The sequence below is a fragment of the Triturus cristatus genome, chromosome 1_1 (genome assembly GCF_964204655.1).
Source record: "Triturus cristatus chromosome 1_1, aTriCri1.1, whole genome shotgun sequence".
Classification (NCBI taxonomy): domain Eukaryota; kingdom Metazoa; phylum Chordata; class Amphibia; order Caudata; family Salamandridae; genus Triturus; species Triturus cristatus.
Window position 1 is genome coordinate 1,149,868,639 of NC_140579.1, and position 7,100 is coordinate 1,149,875,738.

Genomic DNA, 7,100 nt, shown 5'->3' on the forward strand with positions numbered 1-7,100 from the left:
CAAACTCACTACAATTACCGATGAAGTAGCCAGATTGGGAGGCATCTTGGACTCTTTTCTCAAGGCAAGACCCGTAACGAATACTATCGCTAATACCCTGGTGCCTGATGAGTTACCTTTAATCTCATCTAATACCGTTGTATCGTTGACAGGGAGTGGAAGTTCTGATTGCAGACCAGGGAATGCTCCTGGAATCCTGTCTGTAGTCCCCAATATGTCATCTCAGCGGCTGGACTCCTCTAAACCACCCCCTAATACTGAATCAGGGAAACCGATGGGCCATAATGCAAATACCTACAGCCATAGTAACCCTCAACCGGACCTGCCACCTACTTGTGCTCCCTTTGTAGCCGTTCTGACGAATGTCCCCCTTGTTAAGAGGCTTGGTGGTAATCCTGTAAACGGAGAATCCCACTCGTCATTAAAGAATAAGACTGTGGATTGGCTCCACCGACAGTGTGACTTCCCTGTAGCCCTATCTAGGGATATACTAAGTACCAGGAGAACCAACTGGGTTGGCAAATCACGTAAGACCTGTGAAGGTGACTGTATAGTCATTAATTTTCGCAACCCTCAACTTGCCTCTACAGTATTAATCAAAGCCGCTTCTCTCCCTGTGAGTGATCAGGGTATTTCTTTGCGGCCCCTTGGGTACTTCTATAGAGACCTTGCTACTCAACCTGCTGATGAGCACCACTGGCGCAGGCCTAGAGTTCAGAATTTGTGTGCTGCCCCTGCTATCCCTACGTTTAACAGATTCCAACCATTAAGTGGGCTTGATTGCAATGATTGACTGGAGCCCCTCACAGATGATGTAGGGATCGAGGACTTGGCTTTGGTTAAGAAGAGCTCTAGTACGTCCCCTAGGCTATTAACTAGTATTACCACTGGTATCGGTGTAAGCCATCTAGACTCTATTGTGGCTCATGATCGCGATAGACCAGTAAATGCTGGAAGGGTCAGGTCTGCATTGAATACCCTTATCCACCCAGCTAATTCTGGCTCGTGTTTTATTGCCTGTTGGAATGTCGCGGGACTATCACATAAGGACGAATGTTTAGGTTGGTTTGACTTTATCAATCTTTTTAATATTATATGCTTTCAGGAAACCTGGAGTCTGGACCCCATTAATTATAACGGCTTTGTTTCATATCAATTACCGGCTGTGGCTTCAAATTCGGGAAGAGCCAAGGGCGGCCTTCTGACATTGATTTCTGTTGATGTTCCACTTACTGTAAAGAAACATGTCCTGGTGGGGGCCCATTCCCAGATTCTATGGCTTTGTAAGGAGCAGGATAGAAATATCCTTTTAATTAATTTTTATAATAATGTTTTTGATAACACTAGGCAACAGGTAGTATATGCCTTGGAGGCCGCTTTGGCAAAAATTGTAACGGGTAATGATACTGCTTTTGATTTTATTTGGATGGGGGATTTTAATACTTCTGCCTGTTCATCCTCTGCCCATAGGGTCTGTGGATTTGTACATTGTCGGGGTGAGGGAGTCGCCCATTTCCCCCATAATCCGTACGGGGACTCATTAAACAAAATCCTGATGACATATGACATGGAGATCTTGGGGAACGGGAGGGGCGCTTCTGGTGAAATCCTCCCCACCTTTAAGGGTAGGAATGCTAACACTGTTATTGACTTTATTTGTACCTCTTCCAGCCTTAACCCTTGGTGTTCAGCCCCCTTGGTAGTAGACAACTTAATTAGTGACCATAACTGCCTGACCATGGAGACGGTGCTTTGGAAGGCCAATTTAGGCCCTAAACCATGTATTGTTGATAACATTGAACCACATCGATCCAATGGAATCAGAATTAGGTGGAAGGGGGATAAGGCAGATCTTTTGTCTAACTCCATTATTGTAAATTGTTTAAAGGAAATTGATGCTATTTTAGTGAGTAATGAACTGACAGATGTAATCTTGTATAAATTTGTTGATATCAATCATTGCATTGAAGCTAAATTTACCAAGCAACTTAAGGGCAATCTAAATCGGCATAGGGGGTGGTTTGACCATGCCAGTACTGCCGCCCTTAAGAGCCTCAAAGAGGCATTGGCAGCTAAACAAAGGGATACAACCCTTATTAGGCACCTTAGGGCCATCTACCGGGCTGCAGTATCAGAAAGAAAGGCAGAACTTAAGCGAGAGGCATGGGACAAGTTAGACCAGGCCGCCGAAACCTCTGATTCCTCTCTATTTTGGGCCACTGTCAACAGCCCTTTTTTAAGGAACGAGGATACACCTGTTCTGTCGGCAAACGTCAGTGCGGAAAGTTGGGTCCTTCACTTTTCTTTGATTTTTGACTCAGCTAAACATATGGACATAGGAGGAGGGGTCTGGCCAATCATCCCCTTAGATATTTCCCCAACCGAGGTCAAGAAATGTATCATCGCAAGCAAAGGAGGGAAGGCTCAGGGGCCTGACGGGGTGCCGGTTGATGTTTATAAAAAAGAACCGGAGATCTGGGGCCCGTTACTGACCAAAGTATTTAACGCTGCTGTTAGTTACGGTGCCCCGTCTACATGGAAGGAATCCATTATTATTCCTATTTATAAGAAGGGGGAGAAGAGGGATGCTAAGAACTATCGCCCAATCTCCCTCTTAGATTCCTCCGTGAAAATTATGAGCCGGGTACTTCTTGTTAGATTAGAAGAATGGGCTGAAACAAATAACATCTTGGCTAATTCCCAATATGGATTCAGGAAGGGTCGAGGCACAGTAGAACAGTGTCTCAACCTAGAACTACTTATAGGGAAATACACCATGGCCAAGAAAGGTTCCCTTTTCCTCTGCTTTGCAGATTTAAGTAGTGCCTTCGATATGGTTAACCATAAGATTTTATGGGAGATACTACTTGAAATGGGGGCACCGGAGGGTATTGTTTATTTCTTGGCCAGACTCTATGCCAATCTTAGTTCTAGTGTTTGATATGGCCCAGGTGGGGAATGTACTCCAAAGTTTTCTGTTAAGCGTGGTATTAGGCAGGGGTGTGTGCTTGCTCCCCTGCTTTTCACACTTTTTATCAATGAGGTTGACTCTGTTTTAAGGACTGTGGCGGCAGATGCCCCAAATATACTTGAGTCCCACATCCCAGTCCTATTATATGCGGACGACGCCGTTCTTCTTTCCAGGACCCCTGTCGGCCTCCAACGCCTCATGGACAGGTTTTCCCTGTTCATTGGGGAAAGGAAACTGGTGATTAATAAATCAAAGACATTTGTCATGGAATGTGGCAAGGGCCGTAAAAAACCGCATCCCTTTTTTATTGAAGGGCATAGGGTCCAGACGGTTGATACTTTTAACTATCTGGGTATCACCTTCTCCAAGACAGGTAGCTGGTCCAGCGAAGTCACCCACGTTAGAGCAAGAATGGCGAAATGTGCTCACGGGGTGTTCACGTTCGCCTCTAAGATAGGGGACAGGCGGATTGGGGATATGCTGAAAATCTACCAGATGAGGTGTCTTTCAATCGCCCTTTATGGAGCAGGTGTCTGGGGGCATGTTTCGGTTGGGAGTCTACAAGTGGAGGAAAATCTGTTTTTAAAAAGGCTACTCTGCTTGCCTATTTCAGCATCCACGCATCTGGTGCATAGGGAACTCGGAATACACTATCTTTCGGACTCTGTCGCCCATAGACCTCTACTGCTATGGCGTGCCATCTGGGCAAAGGAGGAGACTTCCTTGAATAGAGCCATCATCAAGGACTGTCTGTCCCTAGACAATCATTCAAAGATCCCTTGGGTAAAATTTGTTATGAGCAGTTACAAGGAAATATATGGTCTTAACTTATATGAGGATTGTTATGCTGCCAATAGTTTGACCAAAAGTGAACTGAAATCTGTTTGTATGTCTCTAAAGTACGAGCAACGTTTGAAGGCCAGTAGCAACCTATCCACCTGTATGCTCTATGACAGCCGTTGTGAGTTGTTAGGTTACCAACCATATCTGAGCTTTGTTACTAGACCCTCCCACAGGTTCGTTCTAACTAGACTGCGCTTTGGGATTGCCCACCATTTAGTGGCGTTTCCCAATATCAAAAAATACCCAATTGGTCCTTGCCCTTGTGATGGCACTACTGCTCAAAGCACTATGCACTTTTTATTGTTCTGCCCACTATATGGTAATTACCGCATTGATCTTTTAAAACCTATCTTTAAAAAATGTGGTGTTAGAACTGTTAAAGATGCCATGAAACTGATATTTAATCCTCCACCTGATGTTTGCTTTTTTACTGCTACATTTCTTCTCAAAGCTATCAAGGCAAGGCCTAGTATTATTTTTAAAATTTTTATTCTGCTGTATTTTAATCACTTGTCTGTTTTAGTCGTATAAATGAAGTTTTATGATTTATTTTTTGTTACCAGTTTATGTATATTATTGATGTTTTACAATGTATGATCTGCTTTTATGGACTTTTGTCAAGCTCCGAATAAAGCTTTATGAATTGAATTGACTCCTTACACTACCCAAAAAACACTGCACTACCCTAAACCCAAAATCTACCCCCAGCAGGAACCCCTACACTAGACAAACACCTCTGCACTAACTGAAACCCTAAAATACTACCCCAGCATGACCCCATATACTACACAAACACCATTGAACTACCCTAAACCCTAAAATTCTACCCCCAGCACGACTCTCTACACTGTCAAACACCACTGCTCTACCCCAAACACTAAATCTACCCCCTGCACGACCCCCTACACTACACAAACACCACTACGCTAACCTAATCCCTAAACCATTACCCCAGCACAACCCCCAACACTACCCACATGACCTCCTACACTACCCAAACACCACTGCGCTGCCCTAGACCCTAAAACACTACCCATAGCACGACCCGCAATACTACCCAAACACCACTGTCCTGCCCTCAACCCTAAAACACTAACCCCAGCATGACACCCACACCACCCAAACATCACTGCACTACCCTAAACCCTATAGCACTACCCCCAGCACGACCCCCTACACTACAAAAACACCACTGCCCTAAACCCTAAATCTACCCCCACCAAGACCCCCTACACTACCCAAACACCACTACGCTACCATAGACCCTAAACCACTACCCCAGCAGGACCCACTACACTACCCAAACACCACTGCGCTATCCTAAAACATAAAAGACGACCCCCTACACTCCCCAAACACAACTGCGCTACCCTAAAACACTACCCCAAGCACTACCCCCTACGCTACCCAAACACCACTGCACTACCCTAAATGCTAAAACATGACCCACTACACTACACAAACACAACTGCACTACCCTACACCCTAAATCACTTCCCACCACTACACAAACACAACTACACTACCCTAAACCCTAAAACACTACCCCAGCATGACCCCCTACACTACACAAACACCACTGTACTACCCTAAACCCTAAAACACTACTCCCAGCACTACCCCCAACACCACACCACTACTCAAACACCACTGCACTACCCTAAACTCTGAAAATCCTTACCCCCAGCACGACCCCCTACACTACACAAACACTACTGCACTACCCTAAACCCTAAAACACTACCCCAGCACGACCCCCTACACTATCCAAACACCACTGCACTACCCTAAACTCTAAAACATGACCCCCTAAACTACACAAACACTACTGCACTACTCTAAACCCGAAAACACTACCCCCAGCATGACCCCCTACACTACACAAACACCACTGGACTACCCTAAACCCTAAAACACTACCCCCTACACTACTCAAACACCACTGCACTACCTTAAACCCTAAAACAGTACCCCCAGCACAACCCCCTATACTACCCAAGCACCACTGCGCTACCCTAAACCCTATATCTACTCCCAGCATGACCCCCTACACTACCCAAACACCACTGCCCTAACTTAAACCCTAAATCTACCCTCAGCATGACCCCCTACACTACACAAACACCACTGCACTACCTTAAACCCTAAAACACTACCAACAGCACGACCCTCAGCACTATCCAAACGCCACTGCACTACCCTAAACCCTAAAACACTAGCACCAGCACGACTCATTACACTACCCAAACACCACTCCACTACCCTAAACCCTACATCTACACCTAGCATGACCCCCTACACTACAAAAAACACCACTGCACTACACAAAACCATAAAACACCCACAGCACGACCCCTACACTTCCCAAGTAAAACTGCACCACCCTAAACCATAAAACACTATTCTCAGCACGACCCTCTACACTACTCAAACACCACTGCATTACTCTAAACCCTAAAACACTACCCCCAGCATGACCCCCTACACTACCCAAAGACCACTGCACAACCCCAAACCCTAAAACACTATCCCCAGCATGACTCCCTACACTACCGAAACACAACTCCACTACCCTTAAACCTAAATCTATCCCTAGCACGACCCCCTACACTACACAAACACCACTGCACTACACTAAACCCTAAAACACTACCCCCAGCATGACCCCCTACACTACCCAAAAACGACTGCACCACACTAAAGCCTAAGACACTACCCCCAGCACTACCCCCTACACTACACAAACACCACTGCGCTACCCTAAACCCTAAAACACTACCCACTACACTACCCCAATACAACTGCACTACTCTAAACCCTAAAACACTACCCCAGCACAAACCCCGACACAACACAAACACCACTGCACTACCCTAAACCCTAAAACACTACCAAAGCACGACCCCCTACACTACACAAACACCATTGCACTACTCGAAACACTAAAACACTACCCCAGCACAAACCCCGACACAACACAAACACCACTGCACTACCCTAAACCCTAAAACACTACCCCAGCATGACCCCCTCCACTGCCCAAACACCACTGCACTACCCTAAACCCTAAAACATGACCCCCTATACTACACAAACACTACTGTACTTCTCTAAACTAGGGGTGGGCAGAAAGCTACGGTCCGCCAGCGTAGCAGATAAAGCCAGCCACTCCAGCTCACCGGCCCGGTCCCTGCTTCTGAAAGCAGCCAGGCCGGGGCGAGCCTCCCTGGGCCCCGATGGACCCCTGTCTCCAGCGCCCGAACCCTCAGCTGGCTTGCAGGACGGG